Here is a 17,384-nt window from a genome sequence, read left to right on the forward strand (position 1 = left end):
CAAAGAAACTGCTTGTTTTGCTTTTTCACAGTGAGTGGACATCCACTGTCCTTTCATGTTTTATTCTGAATAGCATCAGAGAGGAATGAGATGGAGAGACAGAGGAAAGTGTCAGGGTAAATGTCAAACCAATACCCATGTCTGGACTCTGCAGTACCACTATTGGCAAAAAGGATCTGCTTGCTTCTATTGCACATTTTTCCTCTGATGATTCATTTCTAAGAGCCTCAAACTGTTTCTGGATCAGAATTTAATTATATTCTACATAATTTTCAAATGGTAACATTCACATCAAACATTTGTCTCATTTATTGGTTCTGTTACAGACTTTGGTTTTTCCGTTTATGTTTTGAGGTTGGACTTTAGCAAGTATAGCTCGTTAACATGTAGGTCACCTCGTTAGTCAGTATGTGTTACACCTGTGCTGGTTGCCGTTTCATTAGTGGAAAGGTGTTTCACCTGTGCAGGCCCAGGTTCTATTTAAGACTGGCTGGCCTAGTGCTCCAGTGTTCTTGATAGATGCGGAGGGGTAATTCCTTTTAGTTGGCGTTCCCTATTTAGATTTCTAGACAAACAGTCCTTTGTGATTTTGTCCACCTTTTTGTTTTGCTTCCCATTTTTAAGTTTAGTGTGGGTTTTCCTTTTGTTTGCCTCTTAGTGGGCAAATTTTGTAGGTACTCATGGTGGGTGTCTATAAGGTTCCAGTCGTTGTTGCTAGAGTGTCTTTCAGAACCCCTCCTAAAACCACCTGTTTTGGTTGTTGTCAGTGACTTTGTTAGTTCCCCTTCTGTTTTGAGCGACATTATTTAGTTTTCTTGCTGGGGAACATAATAGTTCTCAATATGACAGCAAAATGCTACATGTACAATGAAAACGCCTGGTATCCAGTGAAATAGACAGGATGTAACAATTGAGACATTACTCTGCCTACTACTCCATAAGTCTGCATCCCAAATGATATCCTTTCCCATATATAGTGCACTACAAAGGGGACAGTAATGCACTATATAGGGGATAGGATGACATTTGTGGTGCACATTATGGCTTTCTGTTGAGCTGCCAGCAGTACTATTTACTCAACATGTTACTGGCCAATGAAGTAAAATTGCTCCTGTTATGTTTTCTTTATAACAGTTTGAGTTAAAAATCGGTAGGCTCCCAATGGGTTCCGCATCAGTGAGTTTGACGAGACAATTCTCCCTCTGTGCGTGCGCTAGTGCCTTAAATACTGAACAATTGCCTTGAATCAATGTACACATGCCATTGGTTGTTGATAGCTCTTCAACGCTTCTAACAGATGAGGTTAATAAAACCAATCAGTCAATGTCTGGGTTCAGATGGACCTACAAACAGTACTGTTACAATGGTACAAATAGAGAGATTCAAGACCCTCGTAAGACATCACAGTAAAATAGGATGTATTGCAAAAGTAAATAGTAAAATGGTGGTGTACTGGGAAAGATGGTTAGTGTGTGGAAAGTGTTAGAATTAAGATTAGTGATTGGTTGATTGGCCGATAAACTTGGAATCCAGTTTTTTGAAAAGAACTCCCCAGAGAAGCAGAGTGGAAAAGGTAGCTAGCTACTTTTTTGCTGCTAGCTAGCTGAAGAAAAATGTCTGGTTCCCTGATTGGCCAGAGGCTAGCTAGCTAACGAACCCCAAAGATAACAATCAACACTCCACCAGCAATGATACCAGCCACAAGTGGTCAGATTGACTCCTCCGTACAGGTGCTATTAGCTGATAGCTAACGTTAGCATTAATCACTAACTTACTAACTGGTAAACGTACTTAAGTTAGAAAATGAATAGGTGATTAGTTTTAGGTAGTTACAACAAAACGTCTTATATCATTCAGAAAACATGTATTTTTTGTAGAAAATAAAAATGTGTGATTTTTCAAATGGGGTTTTTCGCCACTTAAACAGCCGCCATCTTGCATTTTTTTTATTGCTCCAGTCTCCTTTAAAGATTCCGCCATTTTGATTGGACCCCAAGATGGGTGGCTCTGCTCAGGGCAAAAAGGTAACTGTATAGCAAAAACGTAGCTAGAGGTAAGTACAGTTTTTTAAAATTTGTACTAAAAGGCTGGGAAGGATAAAACCACAGATGAAAGGGGGAAAGTATTTTAATACAATTATATGAAATGTATTCGCTGCAGTACTATTAAATTATCGATATTAGTGCCCACCACTATTTATCACTGTCTACTTGCATAGACCTCAATACTGAATTGTTGGACAACATGGAAAATTCATATTATGTGCTGATTAAAATAAATGCCAAAAATGTCCCAGGATAATGTATTAGACATTCTACATTTGTTGCTAAGATAAATTATATGACAAAAAATGTATTAATGATGTGCACACTTATAATGAAGCCAAGCGTGTCAAAAAAGGACATCTTACGCACTCGTTGTCAATGTTGATTGTTGACAACGCACTCGTCAAAATTAAACCGTATTACATACATCAGAAGGTAATACCTCATCTGCCATGGATAAAAAATAGCCTAGTAATATAATTGAATAGACCCATATATTCTCTATGTAATCAAGAAACCAATTGTCTCCCTGACATCTCCTTCCTTTCCATTGAGTTAATGTCAGCCCATAAACACCCCACAGCCCTGGAATTAGAACTATTTTTGTGGAAGCCAGGCACTGAAATAGGCCTAAATGATGTAAATGTTCTCTGTGTCTACAGAAGGGTCTACAACACAAATAGGCTCATATGAATCCTAAAGAATAATGATTGCTAATTCTGTTTACTCATGGTACTGTTATTAAAGGTATCATCCATATGGCACAGATGTCAATTCAACATGTATTCAACCAGTGTGTGCCCAGTGGGCATGTGTAATATTCATGAATAAAATGCTGCATCATTATGCCTGGTAATAATAACTATTCACCAATATATATGAAAGCTTGTATGGCAGAAATACTTAAATAATTGATCAATCGGAGAACAACAAATGTTTTTGGCTGCAGTCTCAATGGGAACAACTATCAACTGTTTCTCTTATTCACAGTTAGAGAGAGGATCAAACAGGATCAAACATTAGACTTAATCCTGACTCCTGGCCCGCATGAATATTGTTCAAAGGTCTCCGTAATCCCCAGGCACGTGGCCCCTTTGAATCCATTCATAAAAAGTGGAAATGGAAAAGCAATAAGGTAAGTTAATGAATGTTTTATCAAGGATCAGCTCTCTGGGTGTGACAAGATAATCTTTTCAGATTAAACAAGCCAAAATGTCAAATACTGCTTTTGGTTAAATCCAGTCAGAGCACATTGATTCCCAGAGGTCACACTCCCTCAAGAGATAGATGGCGTGCTATGTTGCACTCCATACACTTGCTCAACACACACAGAGACACACACATGCACACACCACACGCACACACACAGAGACTCCCTCAGAGAGATGGCATACTATGTTGCACTCCACACACCTGCTCATCCCCTATGTTTCTTCATCCTTTGAGCCTCCAGAGAAGTGGGTGTTATTTTGTTGGAGGTTTATTGTTAAATGGAGCCATCTAGTGGCCACGCTTGATACATGTTCTGTATGTTAACCTTACCAGTGCAGTAGAATTTCCCCAAATATGTTTAGCAGTTTGACTGATCTTCTGCTAGATGGCAACAGAAAGAATACTTTATTTTTGAGGACTGATTACATTAAAAAAAATTGTAATAAGTGTCTGTCTCTTAAATTACAATCGATGTTGTTACGGATACAAGTATCCTGTGTGTGTATCCTCAAATCAAATCAAATCAAATTTTATTTGTCACATACACATGGTTAGCAGATGTAAATGCGAGTGTAGCGAAATGCTTGTGCTTCTAGTTCCGACAATGCAGTAATAACAAGTAATCTAACTAACAATTCCAAAACTACTGTCTTGTACACAGTGTAAGGGGATAAAGAATATGTACATAAGGATATATGAATGAGTGATGGTACAGAGCAGCATAGGCAAGATACAGTAGATGGTATCGGGTACAGTATGTACAAATGAGATGAGTATGTAAACAAAGTGGCATAGTATAGTATAAAGTGGCTAGTGATACATGTATTACATAAGGATACCGTCGATGATATAGAGTACAGTATATACGTATGCGTATGAGATTAATAATGTAGGGTAAGTAACATTTATATAAGGTAGCATTGTTTAAAGTGGCTAGTGATATATTTACATCATTTCCCATCAATTCCCATTATTAAAGTGGCTGGAGTTGAGTCAGTGTCAGTGTGTTGGCAGCAGCCACTCAGTGTTAGTGGTGGCTGTTTAACAGTCTGATGGCCTTGAGATAGAAGCTGTTTTTCAGTCTCTCGGTCCCAGCTTTGATGCACCTGTACTGACCTCGCCTTCTGGATGATAGCGGGGTGAACAGGCAGTGGCTCGGGTGGTTGATGTCCTTGATGATCTTTATGGCCTTCCTGTGACATCGGGTGGTGTAGGTGTCCTGGAGGGCAGGTAGTTTGCCCCCGGTGATGCGTTGTGCAGACCTCACTACCCTCTGGAGAGCCTTACGGTTGAGGGCGGTGCAGTTGCCATACCAGGCGGTGATACAGCCCGCCAGGATGCTCTCGATTGTGCATCTGTAGAAGTTTGTGAGTGCTTTTGGTGACAAGCCGAATTTCTTCAGCCTCCTGAGGTTGAAGAGGCGCTGCTGCGCCTTCTTCACGATGCTGTCTGTGTGAGTGGACCAATTCAGTTTGTCTGTGATGTGTATGCCGAGGAACTTAAAACTTGCTACCCTCTCCACTACTGTTCCATCGATGTGGATAGGGGGGTGTTCCCTCTGCTGTTTCCTGAAGTCCACAATCATCTCCTTAGTTTTGTTGACGTTGAGTGTGAGGTTGTTTTCCTGACACCACACTCCGAGGGCCCTCACCTCCTCCCTGTAGGCCGTCTCATCGTTGTTGGTAATCAAGCCTACCACTGTTGTGTCGTCCGCAAACTTGATGATTGAGTTGGAGGCGTGCGTGGCCACGCAGTCGTGGGTGAACAGGGAGTACAGGAGAGGGCTCAGAACGCAACCTTGTGGGGCCCCAGTGTTGAGGATCAGCGGGGAGGAGATGTTGTTGCCTACCCTCACCACCTGGGGGCGGCCCGTCAGGAAGTCCAGTACCCAGTTGCACAGGGCGGGGTCGAGACCCAGGGTCTCGAGCTTGATGACGAGCTTGGAGGGTACTATGGTGTTGAATGCCGAGCTGTAGTCGATGAACAGCATTCTCACATAGGTATTCCTCTTGTCCAGATGGGTTAGGGCAGTGTGCAGTGTGGTTGAGATTGCATCGTCTGTGGACCTATTTGGGCGGTAAGCAAATTGGAGTGGGTCTAGGGTGTCAGGTAGGGTGGAGGTGATATGGTCCTTGACTAGTCTCTCAAAGCACTTCATGATGACGGATGTGAGTGCTACGGGGCGGTAGTCATTTAGCTCAGTTACCTTAGCTTTCTTGGGAACAGGAACAATGGTGGCCCTCTTGAAGCATGTGGGAACAGCAGACTGGTATAGGGATTGATTGAATATGTCCGTAAACACACCGGCCAGCTGGTCTGCGCATGCTCTGAGGGCGCGGCTGGGGATGCCATCTGGGCCTGCAGCCTTGCGAGGGTTAACACGTTTAAATGTCTTACTCACCTCGGCTGCAGTGAAGGAGAGACCGCATGTTTTCGTTGCAGGCCGTGTCAGTGGCACTGTATTGTCCTCAAAGCGGGCAAAAAAGTTATTTAGTCTGCCTGGGAGCAAGACATCCTGGTCCGTGACTGGGCTGGGTTTCTTCCTGTAGTCCGTGATTGACTGTAGACCCTGCCACATGCCTCTTGTGTCTGAGCCGTTGAATTGAGATTCTACTTTGTCTCTGTACTGGCGCTTAGCTTGTTTGATAGCCTTGCGGAGGGAATAGCTGCACTGTTTGTATTCGGTCATGTTACCAGACACCTTGCCCTGATTAAAAGCAGTGGTTCGCGCTTTCAGTTTCACACGAATGCTGCCATCAATCCACGGTTTCTGGTTAGGGAATGTTTTAATCGTTGCTATGGGAACGACATCTTCAACGCACGTTCTAATGAACTCGCACACCGAATCAGCGTATTCGTCAATGTTGTTATCTGACGCAATACGAAACATCTCCCAGTCCACGTGATGGAAGCAGTCTTGGAGTGTGGAGTCAGCTTGGTCGGACCAGCGTTGGACAGACCTCAGCGTGGGAGCCTCTTGTTTTAGTTTCTGTCTGTAGGCAGGGATCAACAAAATGGAGTCGTGGTCAGCTTTTCCGAAAGGGGGGCGGGGCAGGGCCTTATATGCGTCGCGGAAGTTAGAGTAACAATGGTCCAAGGTCTTTCCTCCCCTGGTTGCGCAATCGATATGCTGATAAAATTTGGGGAGTCTTGTTTTCAGATTAGCCTTGTTAAAATCCCCAGCTACAATGAATGCAGCCTCCGGATAAATTGTTTCCAGTTTGCAGAGAGTTAAATAAAGTTCGTTCAGAGCCATCGATGTGTCTGCTTGGGGGGGGATATATACGGCTGTGATTATAATCGAAGAGAATTCTCTTGGTAGATAATGCGGTCTACATTTGATTGTGAGGAATTCTAAATCAGGTGAACAGAAGGATTTGAGTTCCTGTATGTTTCTTTCATCGCACCATGTCACGTTAGTCATAAGGCATACGCCCCCGCCCCTCTTTTTACCAGAAAGATGTTTTTTCCTGTCTGCGCGATGCGTGGAGAAACCTGTTGGCTGCACCGCTTCGGATTGCGTCTCTCCAGTAAGCCACGTTTCCGTGAAGCAAAGAACGTTACAGTCTCTGATGTCCCTCTGGAATGCTACCCTTGCTCGGATTTCATCAACCTTGTTGTCAAGAGACTGGACATTGGCAAGAAGAATGCTAGGGAGTGGTGCGCGCTGTGCCCGTCTCCGGAGTCTGACCAGAAGACCGCCTCGTTTCCCTCTCTTTCGGAGTCGTTTTTTTGGGTCGCTGCATAGGATCCACTCCGTTGTCCTGTTTGTAAGGCAGAACACAGGATCCGCGTCGCGAAAAACATATTCTTGGTCGTACTGATGGTGAGTTGATGCTGATCTTATATTCAGTAGTTCTTCTCGACTGTATGTAATGAAACCTAAGATGACCTGGGGTACTAATGTAAGAAATAACACGTAAAAAAACAAAAAACTGCATAGTTTCCTAGGAACGCGAAGCGAGGCGGCCATCTCTGTCGGCGCCGGAAGTAAAGTAAAGTAAATCCTGTGTGTGTGTGTGTGTTTCTTTTCTCTCCTTCTCCCCTCACAGGTGAAAATCATCACTCCCCAATCAGTCAACAATCAACCCATCAATCAGAAAACACACCTCCTCCTGTTTCCTACCCTATCACAGTTCCTTCCCCATGGTTTAAAAACCCCATCATTTGTTTGCTCTAGAGCTCAATCTCTTTGTAAATGCCATGTTGGTAGATCTCTGTTCTTCATAGATTTCAGTAGCTCAATCTCTCTGTAAATGCCATGTATGTAGATCTCTGTGTTTCACTCTCTCTTTGTGTCTTAAACTTCTCTTTTGTTTGAGCACCTCCAAATCACTTTGTCATCTCCTGTGAGTATTGTTTTTGCTTATGGTGTTTGCTGGTGGGAAAAGGGGAAACCAAGACAAGTCGCCCATGGGCATACACTACCCGTAGGTAAACTTTGTTAAAAACACTAGTTAGAACTGGGAGGACCACCCACTGTATTTTTGGTTAGTTAGTTAGCTGTTGTTAAAGTAGGCTAGTCTAGCTTAGGGGTGTTTTTGCATATTTGTTTCTTTCCTTGGGTCCAGCTCAGCCCCTTTTCCTGCTCCCCCCCCATTACCGTGTGTTTATCAAATAAACCTTGAGTTTGACGGTAGATTTCAGGTGTCCTGGTTATTACGTTCACACTTTTACTTTGTCACAATTATAATTTGCTTGAGTTATGTTACGCGTCTCATTACCACCCCCCCTAGACTGTCGGGCCAAAAGGGATTCGTAACAGATGTATATGGGTCTTAGCAAATACAAAAGGTGACTTGATAGTTGTAAACATTTGTATGTGTTTGTTTTGTTTCAGCTGTAATTGTGTGTGTGTGTAATTGGTACAGGAAAAGGAAAACTAAGTGTGCCTTTAACCTTAAGTTAAAAGAATCATGTTTTCGCAAGCCTTTTTTTGATCCTTCTGAAAATGTTTGAATTTTTCAAGCATCTATTTACCAACAAAAATGATTGATTTCTGTGTTAAAATTGAGAAATTAAAAAATAATCTCTTTTGTACACTAGTGCAGTCTATACGAACTCAATATGGTTTACAACTTACTATTGAAAGTTATAATAGTAGAATGCACAAAGTGAAATTTCAAAATTGGGTAGTGCATCACCAGTTTTCCTATTGTCATGTTAGTCATTGCATACCATAGTTATTTATAACTTGTCAGAAATGTCCAGATCAACTAGCCCATGTCAGCAAAGGTTTTTTAGCTAGGTTTTTAGCCCATAGATTTTGTAGTAATGTTTGAGTTTCAAATGTCACATGTATACACATTAAACATGACAAAATGTATAGAATTGCAAGAAAATTAGGTTTACATTTGCTGCATTTTATCTGTACCCCATGACAAAATGTGTAGAATTGCAGGAAATAAGCTTTAAACCTGCAACATTTTCTTTCCGCCAACAAGAGAGGTGTGAACAGTGCTTATGCCCATACAAAACAGAGCACAGGGTTGCGGGATGTTTGGGAACCCCTGTACTAGTGGTGCATGTCTAAGTTTAAAATGTGGAATCAATAGTAAACTTTTTGATTAAAGCACCACATTTGTCACAGAGGTAGATGTATAGTGCCATCAGAAAGTATTCAAACCCCTTCCCTTGACTTTTTCCACATTTTGTTGTGTTACAGCCTGAATTTAAAATGGATTAAAGAGATTTTGTGTCACTGGCCTACACACAACACCCATAATGTCAAAGTGAATCTCATTTTTAGACATTTGTACAAATTCATTTAAAAATAAAAAGCTGAAATGTCTTGAGTCAATAAGTATTCAACACCTGTTTGCAATGAGGTACTAAAGTAAAACTGCAAAATGTGGCAAAGAAATTAGCTTTATATCCTGAATACAAAGCATTATGTTTGGGGCAAATCCAACACAATATATCACTGAGTACCACGCTTCATATTTTCAAGCATGGTGGTGGCTATATCGTGTTATGGTTTTGCTTGTCATTGGCAAGGACTAGGGAGTTCTTTTTTATAAAAAGAAACGTAATATAGCTAAGCACAGGCAAAATCCTAGAGGAAAACCTGGTTCAGTTTGCTTTCCAACAGACACTGGAAGACAAATTCACCTTTCAGGAGGACAATAACCTAAAACACAAGGAGTTGCTTACCAAGACGACATTGAATTTCTCAGCCTCTGAGTATAACAAACACAACACTTTGAATGAACAACAGACAAATGTTCATAAGTGGTTATGGATGAAATTTATCAAAATATCTATTCAGTTTTGACTTAAATCAGCTTAAATCTATGGCAAGGCTTAAAAATGGCTGTCTAGCCATTTTCAGCAACAACCTTGATAGAGCTTGAAGAATGTGCAAATATTGTACAATCCAGGTGTGCAAAGCTCTTAGAAACTTATCCAGAAAGACTTACAGCTGTAATCAGTGCCAAACGTGATTCTAACGTGATTCTAACATTCACACTCAGGAGTGTAAATACTTATAAAAACATGTTTAACTTTCATTATGGGGTATTTGTTGTAGATGGGTGAGAAAAAAATTCATATTGAATCAATTTTGAATTCAGGCTGTAACACAACAAAATGTGGAATAAGTCAAGGGGTATGATTACTTTCTGAAGGAACTGTACGTACCCTGAAAATATACACTGTAGATATTGACCCACAACGTTATAACAAAAAAATTACTCAAAAATGTAAATACATATTTGGCATCCAGGTAATGTCTCTACACCAAGTTGAGTCTCCTCTTTCAGATGTAATTGGAACTGAGTTGACAGCCTATAGTTCCAAAGTTATAGCTAAAGGTCTGATGGCACCGGCAGGCATTTCGCCTATTTCAGACATATCAGGAGTACCGTTATGTCAGATTGGCTCAATCACCAATTTCTCAGCCTCTGAGTATAACAGAAACACAACACTTTGAATGAACAACAGACAAATGTTCATAACAAGTGGTTATGGATGAAATGTATCAAAATATCTATTCAAACATGAAAAACACGTCTATTTTGAAACATGAAACGATACTATAAAGGTGTGTGTGTTTTTAAGATATGCTTATGTTGGGGAATTTAAACCATTTTATTGTGTTACAAAGGGTTCATTTAAAAAAAGTGTTTGACAGAAAGTGTATTTTTGCCATTTTCAATTTGGGGTCAAAAATGAACCCTGTTGGCACTTTCAGGGTTAAGGATTTCTGTGGCTCATCACTGGCCTGTCTGCTAACAGGGAATGCTCTCATAAGGTGTGGCCTGTGGCTTGACATTGAAAGGCAGTTAATCTCTCTCGGTGTCTAACACTGGTCTTGGTCTCAGATACACTCTTAGAAAAAAGGGTTCCAAACTGGTTCTTTGGCTGTCCCCATAGGAGAACCCTTTTTGGTTTCCGGAATAATCCTTTTGGGTTGCATTTAGACCTCTGTGGAAAGGGGAACACAAAAGGGTTCTACCTGGAACCAAAAAGGGTTATTCAAAGGGTTCTCCTACGGGGACAGACGAGGAACCCTTTTAGCTTCTAGATACCGTATTTCTTTTCTACGAGTGTATACAGATGACATATATCATGCTCAGGCTTCTACATTATGAGGTAATGCTGTGGCCTGTGGGCAGAAGTTGTTACAAGGCAGGACTGGTCATTACTGTGACAAGTCAAAGACTTAATGAGGCACTATTAAATATACACTGAGTAAACAAAACTTTAAGAACACGTTCCTAATATTGAGTTGCACCCCCTCAAAACAGACTCAATTCTTCGGGGCATGGACTCTACATGGTGTCGAAAGTGTTCCACAGTGATGCTGGCCCATGTTGACGCCAATGCTTCCCACAGTTGTGTCAAGTTGGCTGTATGTCCTTTGGGTGGTGGACCAATCTTGATACACACAGGATAATGTTGAGCGTGAAAAACCCAGCAGCGTTCTAATTCTTGGCATATTCAAACCGGTGCGCCTGGCACCAACTACCATACCATGTTCAAAGGTACTTCAATATTTTGTCTTGCCCATTCAACACGCTGAATGGCACACACAATCCATGTCTCAGTTGTCTCAAGGCTTAAAAATCATTCTCTAACCTGTCTCCTCCTCTTCATCTACACTGATTGAAGTGGATTTAACAAGTAACATCAATAAGGGATCTTAAATTTCACCTGGATTCACCTAGTCAGTCTTTGTCATGAAAAGACCAGGTGTTCCTAATGTTTGATACACTGTGTAGCTTTCTAGTCTATTAGCTAAATCCCTATAGCAACTCAAGTGCATTCAGAAAGTATTCAGACCCCTTGACTTTTTCCACATTTTGTTACGTTACAGCCTTATTATAAAACCTATTAAATAAAATCATCATTAATCTACACACAATACCCCATAATGACAAAGTGAACTGGTAAACAAAATGTTTGCAAATTGATACCTTATTTACGTAAGTATTCAGACCCTTTGCTATGAGACTCAAAATTAAGCTCAGGTGCATTCTGTTTCCATTGATCATCCTTGAAATGTTTCTACAACTTGATTGAAGCCCACCTGTGGTAAATTCATTTGATTGGACATGATTTGGAAAGGCACGCACCTGTCTATATAAAGGTCCTACAGTTGACAGTGCATGTCAGAGCAAAAACCAAGCCGTGAGGTCGAAGGAATTGTCATCAGATCTCTGATACAAAATAGTGTTGAGGCACAGATCTGGGGAAGGGTAACAAAAGTATACAGCATTGAAGGTCCCCAAGAACACAGTGGCCTCCATCATTCTTAAATGGAAGACTCTCCTAAAGCGGGATGCCCGACCAAACTGGGCAATCAGCGGAGAAGTGCCTTGGTCAGGGAGGTGACCAAGAACCCGACAGTCACTCCGACAGAGCTCCAGAGTTCCTTTGTGGAGATGGGAGAATATTCCAGAAGGACAACCATCTCTGCAGCACTCCACCAATCAGGACTTTATGGTAGGGTGGCCAGACGGAAGCCACTCCTTAAAAGGCACGACAGCCCACTTGGAGTTTGCCAAAAGGCACCTAAAGGACTCTCAGATCATGAGAAACAAGATTCTCTGGTCTGATGCAACCAAGACTGAACTCTTTGGCCTGAATGCCAAGCGTCATGTTTGGAGGAAACCTGGCACCATCCCTACGGTGAAGCATGGTGGTGGCAGCATGAAAGATGAACAGAGAAATGTACAGAGAGATCCTTGATGAAAACCTGCACCAGAGCTCTCAGGACCTCAGACTGAGGCAAATGTTGACCTTCCAACAGGACAATGACCCTAAGCACACAGCCAAGACAACACAGGAGTGGCTTAGGGATAAGTCTCTGAATGTCCTTGAGTGGCCCAGGCCGAGTCCGGACTTGAACCCAATCGAACATCTCTGGAGAGACCTGAAAATAGCTGTGCAGCGATGCTCCCCATCCAACCTGACAGAGCTTGAGAGCATCTGCAGAGAAAAATGGGGGGTAGAAACTTCCCAAATACAGATGTGCCACGCTTGTAGCGTCATACCCAAGAAGACTGGAGGCTGTAATCGTTGCCAAAAGTGCTTCAACAACATACTGAGTAAAAGGTCTGAAAACGTATGTAAATGTGATATTTAATTGTTTTTTATATACATTTCCAAACATTCCTAAAAACCTGCTTTTGCTTTGTTATTATATGGTATTGTGTGTAGATTGATGAGGAAAAAAAATATATAATCCATTTTTGAATTAGGCTGTAACTTTTCGAATGCACTGTATTTCTTCATATTCAATGAAGGAAACATATGCCTCTCAATATGCAAAAAGCTGTATCACTAATTTTTAACATATCTCTTCTCAAATCTCTCATGTCTCAGCTCCATTCACACAGAGCAGGCAAATGCACAGTTCACTGGCACAACAAAGGTGTTATAAAAAGCATAATAATAGAGACAAAGATTTTATTTAGAGCAAATTGACATCTAAAAATAACAGTTTTGTGGATTGTAGAGATGATGGGAGGTTTCCTCTATTGAGGAGCTACCCCTGGAAAAACACAGTGCAGATTGACCCTGGTTTGTACTCATGTTAATCTAACAGCTCTTCACTGTGATTGGGCTGAATTCATTCCTCTTAATTACGCATCATTTGGCTATCTTTAATTGCTTTCCTAGCAGCTGTCCAATAAGCTTTGGCAGCAGACAACACAGTGGAGAGCAGCAGACCTGGGTTCAAATAGTATTTTAACATTTTCATATACTTTGAGCGTTTGCTATAGCCTGCCTTGAGTGCCAGGTAAGCAGGGGGTTACAGTTTTGGGACTGTTCTATTGATCCAGGCAAGCTCAATCAAGCACGGATAAAGTATTTTAAATTATTTCAAATCGTATTTGAACCCAGGTCTGGAGAGCAAATTAGAGCTTGAGCCTGCAGTGCATTCAATCCACTGCCCAAAGAGGAGAGATGTGTATGTGTGCTCAATCTGCTGCCCAGAGAGTAGAGAAGAGGACACATAATCAATTCCACTGTCTTTGTTCTGCCTACTCAACCCTGTGAGTCCAGTGGGCTTGAAATAAAACAGTAAGATTCAGTCATTATGATGGATTTCTAAAGGGTAATGAAGACAAAAACAACAACAATATGCTATTAATGTGTTAGAGTTACCATGACAGAGAAATTGTCTGAATACTGACCCTGTAACACCATAGGTTACTCTAAACTAACCCATACTGTATATAACATATATAACATAACTGCCAAAATAATGGAAACACTACAGTAAATGAGAGAGAGTTCTGGTGGCTGTTTTCTTAGCATGGTTTAGGTCCACTCAACCCCTTAGAGGGCAAGGTAAACGCCAGTAAATACTCAGCCGTTATTTCTATCCTGAAGGGAGTGGATGACAATGCCCCACCCCCCATCCACAGGTTTACGAGTGGTTGATGAGCTTAAAAACAATATAAGCCATATGCTATGGCCGTCTCAGTCACCAGATCTCAACCCAATTGGACACTTATGGGAGATTCTGGAGCGTCGCCTAAGACGGCGTTTTCCATCACCATCAACAAAACACCAAATGATGGAATTTCCAGGCACTTGTAGAATCTATGGCAAGGTGCATGGAATTTGTTCTGGTGGCTCATGGTTGCCCTATTGAAAAAAAGTTATGTTAGTGTTTACATTATTTTGCCACTTAACTGTATATTATAGGATATTCCTGATTTACAATATCTTCAAGTGTGTTTTGATTGTTTTCTGTAGGTGATGTAAATGAGTCCTGTCATATGTCCAAACCCAGCTCTTATCTTACCAACTTGCTTTGAAAAATGAATATTTGTAACTTTAACAATTCCTGATGATATAATATATTATCTCGAAAGAAAAAAGTATTTTAGTGACCTCAGCTGTGTGGGCTATGACATTGTGCAATAATGGGATTTAATTTGACTGGTGTTTTTGAACAGGTGAGGCCAGGGCCGTGCACAGACATTTGCTAAAAATGAAAAAAGGGCACCCACCGGCGGAGAAGTGAGGTACAGGTGGGTGGCTAACTTGACAATGTCATAACGACTAGCGGGCAGTGGGTTCAGAACAAAACAACAAACTGTATCCAATAAATATAATTATACCACCACCCAAAAGGGCACTTGATGAGTGGGAGGGAAAAGGGGCAGGTGCTCGGGCACAGGTAGACCCTTATCGGTGCACGTGCCTGGGTGAGTCCATAAAAATTTGAAAAATTACTTCAATAAGATGTTGTGCAAACTGCATGATGTTGTCAAAGTCTCAGAGGCCACTATGCAGCTTGACAACTCCACTTTGGGTGTGTGGCAGGGTGCAACAAGGTCCTGTGGGTCTGGGTCCCAATGGAAGGACTGTGTTTATGTGCTGCACTCACCATGGGCATTGTTTAGTAGGCCTAAATGTTGAGATAACTGACATGAAGTGGGCAACATGTTGGCCTAAACCTTTGGAAATACAGTCTGGGCTGACTGGAAGTAACTGGGATTTTTAGCATACAGTTTTGAAGATTGTCCATGCAGTTTCAAACACTGGTAATGACACACTCAAAGTTCCAAAAGGGTTATTTGTGGAGGGACAGGGTTCTACCAAAAACATTTTTGATGTGAATAACAATTTTTAGAAGACAAGGGTTCTTTGTAAGGTAAAGGGTTCTACCTAGAATCTTTAACATCCTAAGAACAGTTTTTGGAAGAAATGGTTATTTGATTATTCTTTGGAAGGCAAGAATTTATTTTTTAAGCCAAGAAGGGTTATTTGGAAGGCAAGAAAGGTTCTACATAGAATCATATATCCAAACATGCTCTATTGTAGGGTGATTTTATACATCACTTTGCAAGCCCGCATAATGTGACTTGCAGGCCTGATGTGATCTGTAAACCAGGAGTTTCCTAACACCACTGTGTTAGGGTATAACTAGGCCTTGCAATATATGTCATAAAGAATGTAATTTTAATAAGGCTGGCAGAACTATTCATAGAGGTTTCTAGGAAGAACCCACCAAAGAAAAAACGTCATATAGTGTTCTAGGTAGAACCATATTCAGGGGGTTCTATGAAGAACCCACTATAGAGGGTTCTAGGTTCTCCCTAGCACCAAAAAGGGTTCCCCTATGGAACAAAGAACCACATATGGTTCTACTTAGCACCTTGTTTCTAAGAGTGTAGGCTATATCTATAGGGAGATAATGAGGTCTACGTGAAATTGTGTTTAGGCTACTACAAACCCTCTGAGACTCATATTGCTTTTATTAAAATAAAGGTGACACCCTACACTGTAAAAAGTTACTGCCTAACTCATTTAAGAAATTGAGTAGTGCCTACTCAAACATCTCTAATGGTCAGTAGAACCAAAAGTGGTACTAACTCATATGTCAATATGATTTATTTCACTTAATGTTTTTCAGTACTGTTAACCAATGTTAAGTTATTCAGTAAATTTAACTTTAATTATTCGTGTTCTGCTAATGTTAAGTTATTGTGATTTTACAAGTTATGATTATTTAATATTTTAAAATCAATCTAACATTTTATTATTATTATTATTATTATATTATTTATTAAATTGTTCTTACTTGATTCTATTATGTTTGACTTTTTTTCTTAAAATAATAAAGTAGTAGTCAGTCACATTGATAGCTGAGTAACAATTACTTGATGCATCTGTGTTGTGCTGATTATAGAATTAAACTTTTTTTTGCAAGTGATGAATACTTAATAGTGCTACATGGCTCTGTTTTTAGAGGATTGAGGGTAAATAAAAAATGTTAAACTTGATGATACTTTTATACAATGTTGTATGCATGTTTGAAGAAAGATAGGTATATTTCTAAAATAGCATTAAGCAGTTTGTTGTGCTATGAGGTGTAATTGCACATGATGAACAGATATCAAAACTGCCAGGCAAATTGATGTTCAATAATTAGACAAGCCATTCTCACCATCAACAAGGTCATGTGCACGCCTCTTAATGGCAGAGGATAATGCAGCATTCTGTAACATACTGTAGCCATGGGAAGTAAGGTTGCTTTCTTTCACAAAAGTAATAGTCCTGTATTAGTGTATATATCTATATCCGTCTGCTACGCCAGCGTGCGCAAAAATATTTGTCATTCTCAGCACCCACAACAAAACAGTTCAATATTTACAACTTAAAAATGTAATCATATGGGTCACTTTATTACACTGATCAAAAATATAAACGCAACATGTAAAGGGTTGGTCCCATGTTTCATGAGCTGGAATAAAATATTGCAGAAAAGTTTCATATGCACAAAGAAACGTATTTCTCTCAGATTTTGTACACAAATTTGTTTACATCCCTGTTAGTGAGCATTTCTCATTTGCCAAGATAATCCATCCACCTGACAGGTGTGGCATATCAAGAAGCTGATTAAACAGCATGATCATTACACAAGTGCATCTTGTGCTGGGGACAATGAAAGGAAACTCTAAAATGTGCAGTTTTGTCACACAACACAGTGCCACAGATGTCTCAAGTTTTGAGGGAACGTGCAATTGGCATGCTGACTGCAGGAATGTCCACCAGAGCTGTTGCCAGATAATTTAATGTTAATTTCTCTACCATAAACCTCCACCAATGTCGTTTTAGAGAATTTGGCAGTACGTCCAACTGGCCTCACAAACACACACTACA

The sequence above is a fragment of the Oncorhynchus clarkii genome, chromosome 3 (assembly GCF_045791955.1).
Source record: "Oncorhynchus clarkii lewisi isolate Uvic-CL-2024 chromosome 3, UVic_Ocla_1.0, whole genome shotgun sequence".
Taxonomy (NCBI): domain Eukaryota; kingdom Metazoa; phylum Chordata; class Actinopteri; order Salmoniformes; family Salmonidae; genus Oncorhynchus; species Oncorhynchus clarkii.